At 45.3% G+C, this 20523-nt stretch overlaps 1 protein-coding gene across 1 annotated transcript in view; it reads left to right on the top strand.

The window, feature by feature from the left end:
• The window catches only part of LOC138527965 (olfactory receptor 51E2-like), a 180360-nt gene that overhangs the window by 42766 nt on the left and 117071 nt on the right, over positions 1-20523 (top strand). The gene's annotated exons all lie outside the window — the stretch shown is intronic.

Here is a 20523-nt window from a genome sequence, read left to right on the forward strand (position 1 = left end):
ATGTATGTTTACCTTGTGACCTGAAATTGCATTTAGCTTGCGAGTCGCATCTTATCTATGTGTACCCTGTGACCTGAAATTGTATTTAGCTTGCTGGTTGCATCTTATTTATGTGTACCTTGTGACCTGAAATTGCATTTAGCTTGCTAGTCGTATCTTATCTACGTGTACCTTGGGACCTGAAATTGACTGAAATTGCTTCTAGCTTGTTAGTTGCATCTCACCTATGTGTACTTTGCTGCAACCTAAGTGCACTCACTTAGACAATCACATCTGCCCTAGGTGTAACTTATGACTTAAAACTGCATCTATTAGAGGCCACCCTCCTCAACACACCCCTTCATATAATGCCTTAGAACTAGCTGACCAGTAACATATCTGGTACATCCTGTTACAGCTTGGACAGCCCACTGCCCTTACACCAGAATGTACATTCTAGTTCCAGGCAAACTCCTAACAGGTACCATCTCTATGATAGCCTGCTTACTAGTTATCATAGCCTCCTCTTGCAATCTAGCATTACAGGGCCTCAGTTCGCCTAATATAATTAGCACCTGGTCACTATGTGCTTTGACCTCGTCTAATTACTGCATTAGCCTAACGGTGCGAAAACACCCAAAAACAAAATATGACACTTGCAACTAAGCAGTATCTTGCGCACCCCATTATACAAATGCCTTGCACAACTACGGATAGAAATTTGAGACTACGCGCCCGCTTATCTAAACTACATGAGATACCAGCAAAAAAAATGGAACAATTAAACCTCCTAAAGAAGCTTCCAGACCACAAAACAATTAATAAATCCACTAATTACAAAAAACATACACCTAACTGTTCCAAACCCATATCTAAAGCTAGTCAGAACACCACTTACCTTATGCGAGAAAGTCTCCCACCTAACCACAAAGGAGCTCTCTTAAACATCAGGTCTCTAATTGCCCAAGCAACTGAGATATCAGACATCATCCTGTCAGATAATCTAGACTTCTTAGCCATCACAGAATCTTGACTACATGAGGCAGCCCACCCAGCCCTATCGCTGGCAGTCCCTGACAACTATATGATCCTGAGAGCAGATAGACTTACCTCTCGAGGTGGTGGAATAGCAATCATAGTTAAATCCACCTTAGACATGAGAATTGTCTCTTCATCCGCTATGAAATCCTGTGAATGACCCACAGCTAAACTGGCCACTGCCAACTCACAAACTTTAAATATCTTCCTCCTCTACAGACCCCCAGGCCCCATTGGATAATGTGTGGAAGATATCTCCACCACCCTTTCCAACAATCTAAAAAACACCTCCCAATCACTAGTACTAGGTGATTTTTACTTAGGCTACAATGACACTAAGGATACCCACACAACTTCCAAAGCCATGACCTTGAAAGAGTTGGGGTTCTCCTAGAAAGCTAGCTCACCCACGCACAACAAAGGTTGTATCCTTGATTGGATAGCAGACTATAATTGCGAAACAAAGATTACTGATATCAGACCTCAGATCTGGACTGACCACCATCTCCTACTCTTCAAATTGACAACTAATTTAATCACGGCCCAGGCTACACTCGCACCTGCTGTGCCCACGAGAAACAAAAAAACTCATGACAACCGAAAAATTGTTGCCCCTTATAATTCCTAAACTTAATTTGGCTGCAGACGACATGGACCATAGCTCATTAGTAGAACACTATAACAAAGCCTTGAACTCAGCCCTTGACCAGATCGCTCCGCTCAAACCAAGAAACAGTAAACCTAAAAAACATCTTAATTCGTCGTATACTCCACATCTAAAAAAAGCTCAGACTAATTAAAAGAAAATGCAAAACGGCTTGGAGACTCTCCCCCACAGCTGAAAATAAACTCAACCTAACCAAGGCATCAACCCAATACAAGAAAGATGTTCTATTAGCCAAACAGGAAACCTATAACAACAGAATCTCTCAATCCAAATCCAGTGTCAAAGAACTGTTTAGTATTCTCAAGGAATTAGAATCGCCTATTGTACCACAGGAACACTGTACTAAAGATAAAAAATGGTGCTCTAGCATCCAACATGCCCTAACTAATAAAGTGGCCAATCTACAAACCGAAATTGCGCTTAAGAAAGGTTGCCTAATGCCCCAAACTCCACTGAGTATAGCTCCCGACCAACATCCTAAACAAGAAGCACGTTTCAGCTTCTCCAAAGTATCGATTCTTGAGGTGGAAAAGATTATATTGGGACTTAAACCTTCCAACTGCCAAGATGACCAATGCCCGGCACAACTCATCAAAGATGCGGTGAGAGAACTCGCCCCGTTTATAACTAAACGTATTAATTCCTCATTTACCACAGGCTCCGTCCCCAACAATCTAAAGGAATCTTGGGTATTGCCACTATTAAAGAAGCAAACCCTTGATCCAGCCATTCCCACAAACTTCAGGCCTATCACAACCGTGCCATTCCTGCTAAAAATCTTGGACAAAGTGGCATATACCTAAATACAGAATTAGCTCAAATCTAACCGTCTACTTGGATCCCGACAATCATGATTCCGCCCCCACCATGGCACGGAGAAGGCCCTAATTGATCTTAAGGCCCAAATAGATGAGTGCAGGGATCAAGGCCAAGCTGCTCTACTCCTCCTGCTAGACCTTTCGGCTGCCTTTGACTTGGTCGACCATTCAGCTTTATGCAGCCACTTAGACTTCGCTGCCCATTTCTCAGAGGATGACATAACTTGGATCAAGTCCTTTCTGAGTAACCGGACCATGAGAGCCTTCTCTCCTTCGGCCTCAGCGGACCCAATCCCTGTAACTTGTGGTGGACCACAGGGATCATGCATGTAACCCACGCTATATAATGTATTCACTAAGCCCCTCTTCGATGAAATGGACCATCTGGGTATCACCTACACTAACTATGCAGATGATACCCAGATCTTCCTTCCGCTTTCAGGAGATTACGTCACGGATTTGGCCATAGTGAATAGAATCTACAGTATCGTTCAGGCATGAATGGCCACTCATGGGCCATGCCTGAACGACGACAAAACCGAGCTCATTATTTTAGGTACCCCAACCCTCAATTCCAAACTAAGCCCGGATTACGCTAACTTCACTATTGATGGCAACAACATAAAAGTCAACTCCCTAGCCTCTACCACTGCATACACATGCAAACTCATCAGAGCTAGGAAACAATTCCTTTCCACAGATAGCTGCCTTCCGCTGGCCAGGGCCCTCATACTGTCCAAACTAGACTATTGTAACGCACTCTACTTCGGAGCTAATAAACATATCATCCATAAAATACAGGTTTTCCAGAACAACACCCCAAGAGCAGCTCTTAAAATCAATAGAAATGAGCACATATCCTCGCTAAGAAGAGAACACAAGTGGCTCTCCACTTTTGATAAAATTCAACTCAAAATTGCCTCTCTCACTCACAAGTGCCTTAACAATAGCGCACCACCATACCCCATGGATAGAATTAGCAAAAAAACCTCGCCCAGACCTACAAGAATAGCCAACCTGAACTGCCTCCAAGTCCCACGATTCAGACTCTCTACCATCGGAGGACATAGCTTCCCAGTCATGGCTGCGCAACTATGGAATTCCTTACCACCTAGCATTAGAGAACCCCAACCCTTCTCTAAATTCAGACTGCATCTAACTAGCTGACTAAAAGAGAACGATTGCTAATCACTCTGATCTCAACTCTGCTATTGACTTCCCCCTTCTTGTCCCATGTACTGCTTTGCCGCTATGTGTACACTGTTATGAACTACTGCTGGATGCATTAGATCCTTCCTAAAATGTGACACCAGATTATGCAACTCTGCCTTGTAGTTAGTCATTGTTAAGATAGGTACTCCCCTGTATTATGCAAAGTTTCTGTATTTGTGTCATGTATAGTGCATACCTATGCACCCTGTAACCAAGTTGAACATATTCTTATCTCCTGCGCCCTGATGACTCGGGGTATGGTGCGCATTATAAATAAAGAAACAAACAAACAAACAAACAATCATCTTTATCGTGTTTAAAGGTGAATTTCCACTTCGATGCGGATAGCATGCAGATTTTCCTTAAGATTAGCAACATCAATGATTCTATCCAGAGAGTCGGCCTGTGTCTACAAGAAATCACCTGCTGCATGTTCCTTAATTGACCTACAATTAAATTTTCGGCCCTAAACATTTGTTAGTCAAAATGCTGAACAGTTGCCCCTTTTCTGAACCTTTGGGGTCAAAATTCAATTATGCCCCAAATCTAAAATAACTGTGATGCATTTGGCAGGCCGACATGGGTAGCGACAACCAGGTTGGTGCTTTAGTTCAGATGACTTTCTACTCTCTCCAACTACTACTATGTTTCCTTCCTTATATATCTCCAAATGGCTATGCTTTGACAGTAGGAGATTTGGTTAATTCCTGTCTGGATTAAGGGAATGCTTTTCTGGCTGGCTCTCCAGAGAGACAGATGAATCGGCTGCAGAAAGCCCAGAACATGGCAGTGGGGCTAATTTTCAAAACCTCTAAATCTGCACATTGTTCACCTCTCCATAGGCCCCTTCGCTGTTTCCATTGAAGGAAATAATTAATTTTAAAATACTCTACATGGTCTTTCAATCTCCCTCAACTCCCAAAGTCATGCTGGGCACATCACCAAAGTAGTATTCTGCTGTGATTGTCAATGGTGTGATATACTAAACTCCACTGCAGTTGATAGGCCCCTGAATGTGTCCATTAGTCCTGAGTGGTTAACCTTCCTTTTCTCCATTGAGTGCTCCTCCAAGGACTCGTTGCATATATACATTCTGCATTGGTTCCTGAGATACTCTATCCCCTCTCAGAGTAGACTTTGGGCTCCACAGATTGGTGGCAGACTATTGTGTCTTTTTCTAGTGGCCGTTAATAATGTCGCTTTGAGCAACGTGTCAATGATGGCACATGAAACAACCAAGGACTGTTCATGGGTAATTACGAAATTCCTTGCAGCGGCTATGCCCATTCCTCTCTCTCTTTATCGACTTCCCTCAAACCTCCTCCCTAACCCATGTTTCATAACCCCTGGTTAGTTGTATTGATCATCAATTCCCACTCTCTAATAGCTGCCTTTTTCTGATGGTCTTCTCCCGAAAAGCAAGCTCACTAAATTCCTAACATTATCTACTCTCAATATAGGTTAATATTCTAAGGGTAATATTCTAAAAAACATAGATATTTGTGACTTCCAGCTACTCTGTAAGATTAACTTGGTTCCACTCACGTCCACCTTTATCTTTCCCTTCTACTGTACCTGCACCTCTGTTGTTTCATCACCACACACTTCCTTTCCCTCTGATGGTTCACTCCTCTCATATTGCGGTGCACTTTGGTGAAAGCGCGGAATAAATTCAAATAAATATAAATATGAATACAACTACCTCCACCCATTGAGATTAATGCTTCTCCCACTCCACCAGCTGCTCCTTTTACTTCCTCTAACTCAACTAGTACTCCTCCACTCTACTGCTACTTCTCCTCTCACAGGACTGCTACTTTTCCTGGCAAACTACTATTCTTCTTCCTCCCCTACACATACTACTACTCCCACACTACTACACCTCTCAAACTACTACTACTACTTCTCCTCCAAGACTACAACTCCTTCCTCACCACTTCCCCCACTCCACTACTACTTAGACTCCTTCCTTATGTCCAATACCAGTTTTCTCACATTCACACCTTCCACTGTCCTTTCTACACACACAGACATCTCACAAACCCACACACTCACACCACAGAACCGTTATCGCTCCTAAGCCTAAGCCTCACCTACTCCAAAGCACATGTCTACAATCTGCAGTCCACCTCCTCCTCTAACCTCACCTGATACATTCACACTTCCTGTTTCTTACACCTTGCTTTTATATCCCTCACCTCCTCCTCTAACCTCACATGATACATTCACACTTCCTGTTTCCTGCACCTTGCTTTTATATCCCTCACCTCCTCCTCTAACCTCACCTGATACAGTCACACTTCCTGTTTCCTGCACCTTGCTTTTATATCCCTCACCTCCTCCTCTAACCTCACCTGATACAGTCACACTTCCTGTTTCCTGCACCTTGCTTTTATATCCCTCACCTCCTCCTCTAACCTCACCTGATACAGTCACACTTCCTGTTTCCTGCACCTTGCTTTTATATCCCTCACCTCCTCCTCTAACCTCACCTGATACATTCACACTTCCTGTTTCCTACACCTTGCTTTTATATCCCTCACCTCCTCCTCTAACCTCACCTGATACATTCACACTTCCTGTTTCCTGCACTTAGCTTATATAAACATCACCTGATCAGAGTTGATAAGCTGCCCGTAACCGATCTCCTTGTTTCCTTCGCTTCCCAGGGTATGTTTGTGGGCAAGAGTACTTGAAAGCAGGTGCTAGCCCTGACCACTTTCTCCGCTCAGGCTTGCCACCGAGGAGATCTGGCAGTGCATGAAAACCAATGTCAAAGTTCGATATCGGGGTCGCATTGTCTGGGACCCCTAGGTAAGATGAGGGTAGCATTCTGCTTGAAAGTACATTGTTGTCTAGGGGATTGTTTGCCAATGCAGGACTATAAGTAGGATGTGCCGGTCTCATTCATAGTATGGACACTCTGTGCTGTGATGCCGCTGCTCTGTCCTGCTGCATGGCTGGAGTCAGCTTCTCTCTATCAGCAACTGGTCGGGCACTGTGTTCTGGTCCTTCTGCCACTGAAGCTACTTTCCTGGTAAGGTTAAGTATTTGGCCTTGTCACAAACCTCTGTGTAGTATCAAGTACCAAATCCAGTAGCCTTGGTTTTAAATGTATGTCGGTAGTTTTGTAGGGTGCACAATCACCTCTAGAAATATGTGGCTTCAGATACATTAACCAAGGCCCAATTACTGTATAATCTAGCCAAAGTGGTACTAAAAGGAAGCATTTTTTTGTTTTTGAATATAAGTGCAAAAGGAATCCAAGTGGTGGCAGAATAATGCAGTTCCATACGGCAGACAATTCAAGAACATTCCTAAACGTCTCATTCATTAACATTTTGAGGTGCAGATGGGAAAAAAAGGTTGGATTATCAAATGATGTAGAAAGGATACATGGTGTGAGTTTATGCCTACTCAATTGCATAACGGTTGTGTAGAAGGTTCTTTGGCAGCAAAGGGAGTGCGGTGCTGGCATAATATAGCTGTGCTGTTTCAGCAGGGACAGCAATATCGTAGCAGCATTCTACAGCCATTGAAGTGGAACGAGCAGATAAGTGTGAATGCCAGGATGAAATGTTTGAAACAGAAGAATTCTGTCTGAAGAAATGCAGAAAACTATTGTGCTACACAAAGTTGTTAGTCATAAATTACTCCAAATTATGTACTTCCGTATCTGGAGTGTGATAGTCACTACTTTTAGTTCATCGTTGCACAGAGACTGTGGAACCTGATTTATTGCAGAATAAATGATGAGTGAAGGTGAAGGAGAGGGATTGCTGAGGGTCGGTCATATAAAGATTAGATGATTCACTTCCAGGCAACATCGCTCTCTGCAATATGTCCCAGAAAAGTGTGCTCTACCATGCCAAATGGAGTGCTTGTATCTGGAAGCACTAGCTCCCTTATCACCCTACTGGCCATCTGAGACCTCAGATAATCCAGTATTACAGGAGGACTGAAGCTTGAGTTTTGGCATATTTCTGGAGCTGTGGGACTGATTTGTTTCCAAGACATTAGTATGTTATTGCTGAGGTCCCCATGGTCAGCTTTGATCTAATAGAAGGCTGGTGGAGAGTACTAATCACATGAAAGGTGTTTTGATGATTGACCGAAAAGGTGAGGCAATAAAGTGATATAATACCAGTCATTTAAATGTATTTATGGGTAATGGTTTGGGATGGAACTAGAAAATCAGTTGATTGTTAGCAGCCAGAAATTGATCAAATGTAAATAGTTTTGCATATGTTTCTGATTGTGGTCTATTAAAATAAAGGTAAGTGGAGTAGATTATTAAAATACTGCAATGCAGGGAAATGTGACTTTAAATGCTGTTAACTTTTTGGTAGAGGACAATAGGTGTTTGCACAGATGGGAGACATCTGAACGCCAATGATCTACCAATGCGGCAGAATTTTGAGCACACCACCATGCAGACAAGATACTCCATGATTGAGAAACATCTGCACTAAAAGGTTGTTCGGCTGTCATTTGACTGCTTTAGGAATGGTGCAATTTATACCGAACAGGGACCGTTCTGTGATAAGAAGTTTGTATAGATACACGTGGGATGAAATTGAGGGATGACAAACCCTGGTTTCGTCTGCAAAAGTCTTTGAGTACTTTAGTAGTGGAAAAGAGATTGCTTAATAAATAGGCGCTTGAAACACCTGAACTGCATTAAACAGAAATGTTGGTTATAATTCAAGAAACCTGTGACTGGTCACATACATTATGAAGTGCAAATTAAATATGGTGTGAAGTTTTTGTAGATAGTGTGAATACTGGATTGTTGGTTTTTAGTTGTTAACACAGTTTCGATGGAGAAGTGTTAAGGAGAATTCTCATAAATGTGCTAATTCTCTTCACCTTAGAGACCCCCAGCAACTTTGCTGGATTTTGAGCACTTGATTTTTTTACCTGGAGGGAGTGTGAGCCTTTTCTCCCACTCTCTCGTGTATTTTGATGAGTGTTTTACTCTTTTGTTCTTTCATTATGGGGTTTTAGATAACTCCATAGGCATCATCTTTTCATTTTGTGTCACACAGCACCTTCAGTGCAGTGACACAGGAAAGCCGTTTAGGCTGTCCCAAGGTTTAAATACCTTCTCTGGGAAGAACTACTGTTTCCCAGAGAATGTAAAGTTAAATTGACTTTGCTAGTATTTTTAAATTCCCAGACCCAGCACACACTATCTTAGTATAGAGTGCTGAAGGGGTTACTTAGTATCCCCTTTGTCTAAACACTCATGTAGACGACAAATGCTACCCTTTCCTATCAAAATGGCTGGTGGCAGTTTTTTCCCAACCGCGAACACCGGTAGCTAAAATTCACAGGAGTCACATTTCTTTTTGGAAAGGTCCTTCTAGTGTTTATCTCTGCACGCCAAAACTAGGTTTGGTCCCTTTGTTTGTACGCCTTTGGCAGGCTTCAGGACTGAAGACCGCCTCTGGCGCCTGAGTGTCTGGGGTGGGCAGGAAGTGAGGGAGGTGCCCGAAACTCCCTGTGCTTTGTCTCCTAGGAGACCCTAACACACTTTGGCGTGATTGGCAGGCTGACTCTCTGGCAAGGACAGCCACGATGCTGGGTGTGTGACAGCTAGGCTGGAATGAATGGGAGAAAACTCTTTAAAAGGCGAGTCTCTAGGCTTGCAAGGCAGAGTCGACCACTGGAACGAACGGACCAAAGACGAGCTGGAAGAGGACAGCTGCTGCGACTACTGAACCGTTGGTTTGCCCGGTGGAGCCCTGGTACAGGTCCGAATTGCCACGTTCACCTCGACAGAGAAGCCCCTTCAAGGACGACTTCTTCCTTTGATATGATATGATATGATATGGTATTTGTAACGCGCCTATACACAAGTGTTTCAAGGCGAGTTGGTGGGACGAATCAACTCGTAAGCCACCTGGATACCAGTCTCAAGGCTGGTTAGGATTAACCAGGTAGAGGGACACCAGCTTGTGTGTTTGAATTACAGCTACTGGAACTGAAATGACTCCATTTTGTCAGCTTTTACCGACAATCCTGTGCAGTGCAGAAGTCCCCTGACATCCTCTCTCTTGTCCCCACGACTGAGGTTCAGGAACAGCGAGATCTGCAAGAACTGCCAGGGACCAACGTCTTCAGCTGCATCTGTTTCTTCATACTTAGATACTGTGCCAACCCGATAGTTTCTTGCGGTGGAAGTTCGTGAAACTTTCCCAACTTGCTGGCCTAATCAGCTTGTGACCCAACATATGATTCTTTTTCATACAAACTACTTCTGAGAACTTTGGCAAATACTTTACCAAAGACGTTAGACTATTGACTTTGGCCTAGGCCTATTGAATTGAATTGCCCTTCTGGTGAACTGAAACTATCTGCACTGCCTAAGAAAGTAGTTGTGATCCATTGTACTAACCTATGCCTTTTTATACTTATTTAAAGTGACTGAAGTGCCATTTAGCTCCTTTTTCAGGGGAGCTCAAACTGTCCCTACAGCTTAGAGTTTTGTACTGTAGTATATTGGTGTTTTAAGTTGGCTCCTTCTAGTGAATGCTGTCTAAATGATTGTGTTATACATTTATAAGTGTTTTACCAAGAAACCTTGAGTGGAAGTGTCTACTTGTACCACTGTGATTGTAAGACCTCTTTGTAACTTTATTTACTGCTCACATTCCATCTTGAAATAAACCTAGCTGTTCTGCTCACTACCAAAAACTGTGTTTAGCTTACACCTGTAGTCCTAATTGTGTGTGGTGGTCCCAGAGGGAACTGTATGCAATTCTGCCTAACAAGAAAATACCCTGAAGAGGTTCCTGTAATTGAACACAGATATTAGAGAGAACAAAACATGTTGGGAAGTGTTTTTTGAGCTACACTATAGTAGCCATTAGAATACTAGACTAGGACTGTGGCATTAAAAATACTCAATAGTGAACAACAACCCTGTTTATCTGAAATTTGTTAGCAGTAAATATTTTTATTGTGTTTGGTTAAGGACTTGAGATTCAGTGGTCATTGCACAAGTCACTTTACTGTAATGGGGTCCACGGGTCACTTTGAACAGTTGGTATAACTATGTCATTTTAAAACAACCATGAATAAAATATATTTTTGTGGATTCCAAGATGGCCACTGGCATACAATAGACATGCTAGAGTTTGCTCCAACAGCCTACGGGGGTAAAAAGAAGCACACCACCACCCCGAAAGTAATCTGCACCCTCCTGCGAGCTGTGGAAATGATGTGTATGGCCGGGCGACCTACTGAACATTTTGGGTGCCCCGGCTCCAAGGCGAAAGATTGGCGGCACGACCAGTGAGAAGTGCCCAGCTGAGCACTGGGGCTGCAGTAACCGGAGCACACTAAGGTCCTGAGGCATTGGGGGAGCTGCCGAACATGGAGGAGTGGCATACGGCTTTCCGGACAGGACACGGCAGGCTCCAGTAACCACCCGACTATCCGAATAACTGAAGAGCCCGGGCTCCAGTGGCGGTGGTTCCTGGAGGAACTGAGGAACGGGGGTAGGGGCAGGGTGGGATGCCCCCAGCACCCTTTCACCATCCGCATCACCAAGGAGACCCAAGCCACAGAGTCCCGAGAGCAGGATCCATAAGTGTAGGGCCTTTGGGGGGGCATGCTGCTGCTCAGAGAAATTACTCAACCCCCAGGGGAGAGAAGTGGCAGTGGACTCCTGTTTTGGCGCAGTAAAACACCATGCTGCCCGGAGCAGCCGAGCTGATTCAGGGCCTGGAGAGGCCTGCACAGACACCTGCAGGACCCGCATTGTGGGATGGGGCTGACCGCCCGCTGGCCCTCACAGGAGGAAGTGGCTGACAGGGGCCAAGAGCGCTAACCATTGAGGATGCAAGCTCAGGGAGGTTGGGTGGACCCAGGGGAGAACAGGAGCAATTAGGCCTTTTTGGACTGTTGAGCAGGACTGTTCACAAAGAACCCTCCTGGAAGGGGGAGAACATAGATGTGACCACCAGGGAGGAGCACTAAGGATCGGGCATTCACTGGGAAGACCGGTGGGGCACCACCGGTGTCCAGAGTGGGAGCGAGTTGGGGCCCTGTGTCCTAACTCCCCCACTCCCACCTCAGGGTCACACTAGTGGGCACATAACTAGACAAAGGAGGACCCCACAAAGGGAGGGGCCTCTGGTGGAGGTTCTTGGGGAAGAACTCTCTCAGGCCAGGACTGCCCCCCCCAGCCATTGGGGGATAGAGGTCTCACTGGTGATCTGAGGGGGTAGAAATTAACCAGTAATCGCAGGAAATGAGAGTCGAGGCGGACACTGGGACACACCCAGGGACACATTTGGGGGGACAATAGAGAATATGGGGAATGGGGGCTCAGCCTGGAGTGGGTAAACCCCCCCTCTTTTTTGGATGGAACACAGCCAGGGTCGGCCCCGGGACAGGACTGTGAGCGGATGCCGAGGGCCAAAGCCAAAGGAGTGAAACGGACATCGACAACGGGCCTGATGGGCACGCTTTGGGGGCCCACGGGCAGCATTGGCATGCCCAGAAATCTGTCAAACATGGAGGCAGAGGAGGCAGCCAATACACAGAAATCTTCAAACCTCCACTGAAGCAGGTCCTGCACAACGACCTAACGTCTCTGCAGTCAACGATAGAGTTCCATGACCAATTTCAGTTGATGCAATCTGATCTCAATGCGGGATTGGCCGAGATAAGTAAAAAAGTAGGGCAACTGGGAGACAGGACCGACCAACTAGAAAGAGGCCTTCAGCAGATGGAGTCGGAAACCACAGAGAATAGTAAAGCTATATAATGTTTGAACGTGGCACAAGGAACCTTGAATTGCAGTTGGAGGACATGGAGTAACACATAATCAACATACACATTAAAAACTTGAAATGGTGGCACATACAGTTTTGAAGGTGTAAATCCAAGGCCTATTTGCAGATATCTTGGGGATTGCTTCCCTAGATGACATAATGTTAGATCGAAATCACAGAACAGGCAGGAGCATGAATGGACCAGGGGGGAAGACCCTGCACCGTGTTGGCGACATTCACACAGTACACCCAGAAAGAAGCAGTGTTATGTGCAGCAAGACTTAAAGAGCCCCTGACCTACAAGGGCCCCCAATTCAGCTGTTCCAGGACTTGTTGCGGTTCACGCTCCTAAAGAGAAGGCAGATAGGCCCAGTGGTCAGGGAGCTGGCCCGCAGAATGATCCGGTATAAGTGGTCCTTCCCTTTCAGCTTGGTTTTCGAGTGGGAAGGCTCTCAGAGGCATATTACTTCAGTACAGGAAGGGATATAACTTTTGGGTTTGGACCCTGATCAGAATGGCCAGGGGGGCCTTCAAGGCAGTCGGAGCAACGTTCATTATGACAGTTGGGTATGAGAAATATGGAGGGGCGGGAGTAAGGGGGAGGGAGCAGGAAGGGGAGGGCATTGAGTATCAGGAGTCAGGCAAGGGGACGAGGTAGAGTTGGGGGACTCACAGGAGCCTGGGTGAGGGGCAAGGGGGGAAGGGTGGCACATAGTGAGGGAGTGAGGAGTAGCAGCATTCAAGTGGGCACCCATAATGTACAGGGATTAAATTCCACCCTGAAAAGGAAAATACTGGAAGGAAGGGGCCCCAGACATTCTGTTGCTTCAGGAGACCAATCTCTAGAGGGAGGATAAGGCAAGGCTTCGGCTAAGTGGGTTCTCGCATATATCATGCAGCTGCCCTAAGCAAAATGGCAGGGGTAGCCTTGGCCTTAAAAGATGGGATGAATATCCGGGTGACAGACTCCAAAACGGAAAAAGGGTGGAGGTGTATCATAGCCATGGGTAAATATGAAGGGGACAATTGCATGATCGCCTCAGTCTACCTGCCCAATCAGGAACAGGAGATCTTTCATAAGAGCTTCTTGGGTGTCTTGGAGGAGGTGCCAAGAGGGCACATCATTTTGATGTGGGAATTTAATTTGGCCTGGTCTGGAACAGTAGACAGATGGACAGGAGGAGGGTGCCTATACAAGGGGTATAGCATCCAACTCGCTGCAGCAACGCTTTGAAGAACTAGGCCTGAAGGACACTTGGAGGGGACTGCATGGAGCAAGGAATGCTTTCACCTTCTACACTTACGTCCATGGATTGCACACTAGAATCGATTATGTCGGGATATCAGCACCATTCCGAGGGGAAGTAAAGGAGATTGAGGTGGGGCCCTGTGGTGTAGCAGATCATGAGGTAGTCACAGTGAAGATGCACTTAGCAAACTAGAGGAGGGGGATTTGGAGCTGGAGGATGTAGTCTGTGGGATGATTTTACCCAGGCATCCAAGCCCTACCTCAAAAACTGTGCAGTACTGACATGGAAAACATCATGATGGCCAGAGCTTCCCAGAAAATGCCCAGGGAAGTGCATGAAGAATAGGCTGCCACTCATTTTTGCCGATGTTATGGGCACAGAAGGGCACTGCCTAAAACCACCATTGGACTACCCACACAGTAGTCTGAAACCATTGGGAATGGCAATGCTGACTGCCAAAAGCAACCTAGAATTGTGGGGAATTCATTTTTTTAAATCCCAAAAATGGTGGCAGTACCAGTACTCACCACTATCAGAAAGCCGGCGTTTTAATACCACCAGAATTTGTTTAAAACTGAATAAATGAAACCAAGGCAAGCCAAAGAAAGACTTACTGAGAGGTGGATACAATCTAAAGTTATATTCTGAAGTGACTTGAAGGTTTATAACAAGACTGGCTGAGCTGTGGATTTCAGCAGTTTAAGTAAATTTGGACTGAAAGACACTAAAAATCTAAATGTTTAAAAGAAATGAGTGACCTACTTTTGAGTGTCACATAGGTTGCAATTGTTTAAATGTCATAGTTTTAAACTTAGAATCAGCATTCTAGCTGCATATGTAAACATTGTCTTGACTTAAACTGGGTAACAAAAAGTGACATTAGCTGGGGCCTGGCTTAAGGAACTGAATTCTGCCCACCAGCTACCCCCGACAGGAGTGAGACTTGCACAACAGCTGTGTTCCCAGGCCTAGCTGCCCTTTTGCTGCTCCCACCAAAAGGGATATGACACTTCCCTGATTGAATTACCTGGGCTCTGCAGGAAATTGAACAAAGCCCTGTCTTGACTCAGGCAAATGTTTTATTATGGGGGCCATAAAAAGTGGCTTCCTCCTGAAGGAAAGGGGAGGAGCACTGCCTGTGAGAGCAAGCTGGCTTGGCAGAACTGGAAAAACCAGAAATTCAACCTTGTGCTGGGGGGAAACCACACCCCTGTAGCCAGAATATGGTTTTAGAAAAAGATGAATAACTCATAGTACGGACTTGTGAAAATTATTTAAATGATACCATAATTCTTGTGATTTTTCTGCCCACATTTTAAGAGGTTTTTAGAACCGGTGGCATGATCTGGGGGCAAGCTAGCAGTTAAGAGGGTATTACTTAAAATGTATGCATGTTAAAAATCTGACACTTCATCAATTAATGTCCATACTCCTTGCGCACATGTGTGTAAATTTGGGGTAATGTCCGATATTACGAAATCAGTTAAAAAGTGCAAATGTTGCCATTTTTGAACCCAAGCCCCCAGGAAGAGCAGATTTGGACAGGGTATACCTCCTGTGATATGTGATGGGTGCATGTAATTTTAAACAAATGTGTACCTGTGCAAATATGTCTTTTGGGTCAAAATACAGATTGTGTGTAATTTGACAGGGGTGGGTTCTCTGTACCATAAACAGACCTCATCATGATGACACTTCATTTCATTCCCCCAATCAAGGGGAAGCGGATGAAGTGGCCAATGACAAGTGGAGAGGGGTAGAGCTTAGTGATGCTGCACACACACCCATTTTCAAAACACATAAAAGCAGACAGACAGGACAGATAGGGACATTCAATTCCATTTGCTGCAATGCGCTCTGCCGGACCATACCACATCCAGAGATCCAGACTTCAAATCCATCAATCTCCAGAATCCAGAGAGAGAGAGAGCTGACCCAGATCACTGTGAAGTGCAGAGACCAGACCAGAGTCCAGTCTAAAACCTGACCAGATCCGTGGCGAGGCCCATTTAATTCAAGAATATAGTGTGAGTACCTAGCAAGACTGTGCAGAACCAATCTCTTAGTTAAAATAATCTAATCCAAGCTATTTTAATCTAAGTAGAACTGTCTCCTAACTGTCACCTGTCATTTGTAAAGCTGTCACCTGTCATTTTCTAGTTGCAAGCTGCACTTGTCACTTTGAATTTTAACATTCCAAATCCGAAAAACTACCTTTATTTAATCGCTCATATCTCCGTAACCGTTTGCGCTAGAGACTTGCAGTAACTTTCCTCTGAAAGCTGGGAATTGTGGCTTTCCTACGAACCTAGAACCGCATTCCGACCCCCGATACTTTTGCCGCAATCGCGAAAAACGCACTCGCGAATTTACCGCGATTTGCAAATTTCTCCACGTGTGATAACAGAAGCTTCTTGCTTTCCTTGCTAAAAATTCGTTTGCCTCTTAAGAACCATCCCTGAATCATTGCTATAGTGAGCCTGGACTAATATTAACTTGACACCACTCACCCTGAACCTGTAGAGGGAATTAAAAACATTTTAGCATATTTTTCACTTCATTGCCAGCACATATAAAAGCATTTTGGGCCTGTGTTTCTAACTTCTGTGGTCTAAGCTTGCTGGGGTGAACTGAATTACATTTGATTGCATTTCTGAGAACTGTGTGCTTCCCTTCCATTTCCTTGCATTGCATAAAGGGGGGAGGGGATTGCCAGAGAAAAGTGATTACATTGTTTTGTTGAAATCATATTGAGTATTTTCTGTATTGCATTTTCATTCAACATTACATCCATCTGAACTTATATAAAGCATTCTCTACCACCTTATTCTTCTGATCCTATTCACAAGTGTGCTAGTGCCAGACTATCCATTATTGATTACTGCTCAGATTCAGTGTGATATCCAATTATTAATTTATTATAAAGTGTGATATATATCTATATTGTTTAATTTCTCAAATAAACCTTTTAACTTGCAAAACAGAACTACTTCTTGGCTCAGTGGGGTCAGGGGGATTCCAAGGGAGGGGTGTTATATAGGGGAAGTCATCCAGAACGCATGAACTGGACATAAAGATATATTAATAAGGGTTTCCATTCAGTATCCCAGACTAGGCATTGACTTAGCTGTAGTGTTGAATTGAATCCTCTTACAAATTGGGGGCTTGTGCCGGACGTTTGGATTAGATCTATCACTTGTGCAGATTAATACAGCATGCCAGCTGACCAGATACACATATCCAGTCAGATCACCACGCTGTGTTACGCTGTAAAGCACTCCTCAAAGGAACGCTCTAAGGAAAAGGTCTGTTTTGCAAAAATAAAATACAAACTTCTGTAAGTCAGGAAGGAACTCAAATTCCAGAATGACGACCTTAGTAGACATGAAAATAGCCAGAGAGCACTTCTTACATAAGTTATTTGTGAGAGGTGAGTGGACTCACCAGGACCGCATGGTCTGGTTGCAGGCCATCACGCAACAGGTCACGGAAACAGGGTCAGATATATGGAGAGATCAGGGTCCCTTACATGTGGCCCTGAGTGAACTATACATGGCTCCTAAAGCTAAGGATGAACAAGATAAGATGGTTAGGATAGCGGCATACCTGTACCTATATATGGGAGACATGCAGGATAAATGTACTGAAAGCCAAGATCTGGCGAATAAGCGACAGATGGCGTTAGAGAAGGTCCAATCTGACCTGGTCTCTTCTGAATAGAGGCTGCAGGGGAGCCAGGAGTCAGAAAATGAGAGTAGACAGCACATCATTAAAATAAAGAGGGATATGGACATCCTGCAACAGGAAAAGGCTGACCAGGATACCAGATTTCTGGCCTTGCAGAAGGAGTACCAAGAAGGTTTGGACTCCCTACTGCAGAGCCAGAAAAAGCTGGAGCAACAGTTAGACTTCAATAGGGCATGTGCTGAGCAGGTAGTCACCCTGCAAAGCCACCTAGATAGGGAGAAGGCAGAGAGCAACAAACTGATTTTGAAAGACCTGGATACCCAGGCAGAGTTTGACCAGGAGCGCCAGAAAGCTGGTGCCTTCCAAAGGCAAAGGGACGACCTGGCGGCAAAGATGCAGGCTCTTAGTCAGGAAAGGGATACCTTAGGCCAGGAAGTCTGCCACTTAAAAAGGAAAATGGAAGAAAATCACCTGGCCCTCCAGGGACTGGGTGATCTCCAAAAAGAACACCAGGACTTGCTAGAGCACACCAGGAGGGTGAAGGAGGCTCTGGCAAGACAGGAGCAGGCCAATAGGGACACAGCTCAGGAGGTAACCCTCCTGCAGCAAAGACTGGCCCAGTGCTCCAGGACCAATCAGGAAACGCAGAGAGAGAATGAGGCTCTCTGCCAGCACAATGATAGACTCCAACAACAGGTGGCGATGCAGGAGAGACTGATAGAGTCTAGTAAGGCCTTAACTGAGGAACTGAAGGCGCAGGCTCTTGCATTGCAACAGGGAGCAGGGGCGGATAGAGATGAGGTTCACTGGGAAAGAGAAACTCCTGAGCATAACCCCAGGAGCCCTAGCACCAGAGGCCTTTATTTCTCTCAGTCCCTGGACTCTGCCACCCCCATGTCCCCTGGCGCACATGAGCACAGGGCCACAGGGATGGCAGATTACTATCCAGCCAGAAGCATGGGGCTCATAGGCCAGTACCACCCAGGAATGGAGGGGCGGGCATCCGGGTATGGGCACCCAAGCACAGTGCAATTTGATGGGGAACCCCAGGTGAATAGGCCCATTAAGGGCATCCTGAAAACCTCTGCCCAGTTAGGTCAGTGGGGGGGGTACCCATCAAATCCTGGCAGCAAGGAGGGATCTGAAGACTCCTCTGAGCGGTACAGGACACAGGAGACCAGGTCCCCACATTCTGCCAGCCATTCCCAGGCTCGCAGAATCCTGGAAAACCTGGAAGAACAGACGGGAACCTCTGGGAGTAGTGCCTCTGAGTCAGAAGATGAATGGACAAGGGTTACCCGAACCAAAAAGGCCAATAAGGCAAAAAGGGCCTTGATTAAGGACCCATTGAAACAGATTAAGGCAATCAGGAGTGTCATCACGCCTTATCATAAGAACGCCAAGTACTCTGTTTGGGAACACTTGGATCCTCTTACAAGTCGTCTTATTGTGGGAGGTGGTCCTCACACAGGAAATGTGGGCTAAGATGACCTCCTTCTTTGAGAAGAACAAGGTGCAGGATACGGGGGAGGCGATAAGATGGGATGCCTTAAAAGCAACAATTAGGGGGTAGTTCATTGTAGCCGAGGCCAGATGGAACAAGCAGATGAAACTGCTGGAGACCCAACTCGAAACAGACATGTCTCGGGAGGATAGCACAGGAGCAAAGTGCTCACCTTGGAAGCAAGACGACACACAGCAACACAGGTTCGATCCCCGAGTCCACACCTAGAAACCTCTCGGTATTAAGCAGATTATAAATAACCTGTCATATCATAACCTATCATATCATATCATGGAGGACGCTAACTGCAGGCCGCTGAGCATGCACACTAGGGAAAATATGTGGATACACAGACAAGCAGTGGGCCAGATGAGTGTCCTAAGAAGAAAGCTGATAAGCTCTTGGCAAGGTTGTTGCAGAGGGAGGAGAAGACGGTGACAGTAATTGTGGATGACATAGGTCATCGACAGACTCTCACAAGAGATATCCAGGAGTATTTTGTGCAGTTTTACGAGAACCTCTATGAGACACAGGCCCTGCCGACACAAGAACAGGAGAATTTCCTGGCAAAGGTTAGGTTAATGAGGGTGGGAGAGGAGGAGAGGACACAGCTAGGCAAGAACTAATAGAGCAAGATGTTAGAAAGGACATAAGAGCTCTCCGTCTTAACATACCCGGATGTTAAATAGCAGCTTTTTATTAGACCTTCGCAGATATCTTCACCGCCCACTTGGCAGGGCTGTTTAACCGATTCCGAGTGACTGGCTACATCTCGGCGCAGATGGAGGAGGCTAAAATTACCGTTATCCCCAAGCCCAATAAAGATCTCACTCAGCGTGGCTTGTATCGGGCAATAGCATTATTTAACGTGGACTCAAAAATACATACAACAATCTTGACTAATCGATTAGAGAGCCTTCTTCCAAATTTGATACACCTGGATCAGGCGGAGTTCGAAGGGGATGCCAGACATTTGACAATATAAGAAGAGTAGCCAACCTAATTGAAAAAGTCCACAAGACCTCAACACCAGCGGTCCTCCATTCCCTCAACGCAGAGAAGCCCTTTGATAGGGAGGAATGGCCACTTCTATTTATAGTAATGGGGAATATGGGGTAGGGACAGATTTTATCAGGATGGTGCAAGCAAACTACAACACACAAGCAGCAAGGCTTCTTATTAACAGGACTCTCTAGCAACTTTAATGTATCTAGGGGCAACAAACAAGGGTGACCCCTCTCACCCCTGCTCTACGCGATATATCTAGATCCCCTCCTGCAGAGAATATGGGAGTTGGAGGCAGTTAAGGGAATCTCATTTGGGAAAGTCCAGCACAAGGTCACAGCCTTCTCAGACGACATGCTCCTCGCCCTTACTCATCCGATAGAGTCGTTGGGAGAGTACATGAAGAGTTTGGGATGGCCTCTGGACTAAAAATTAATGAATCAAAAGCAGAGATTCAGAACCTTATAATGGGGGGTAGAGATATGATATTATATGATATGATCGTTTATTTATATAGCGCCTATACATAATGGGCCTCATTACGAGTTTGCAGGTAGCCGTGCCCTTAATATGGGCA

This window comes from Ambystoma mexicanum, chromosome 7q, assembly GCF_040938575.1.
Source record: "Ambystoma mexicanum isolate Mex_15411 chromosome 7q, UKY_AmexF1_1, whole genome shotgun sequence".
Classification (NCBI taxonomy): Eukaryota; Metazoa; Chordata; class Amphibia; order Caudata; family Ambystomatidae; genus Ambystoma; species Ambystoma mexicanum.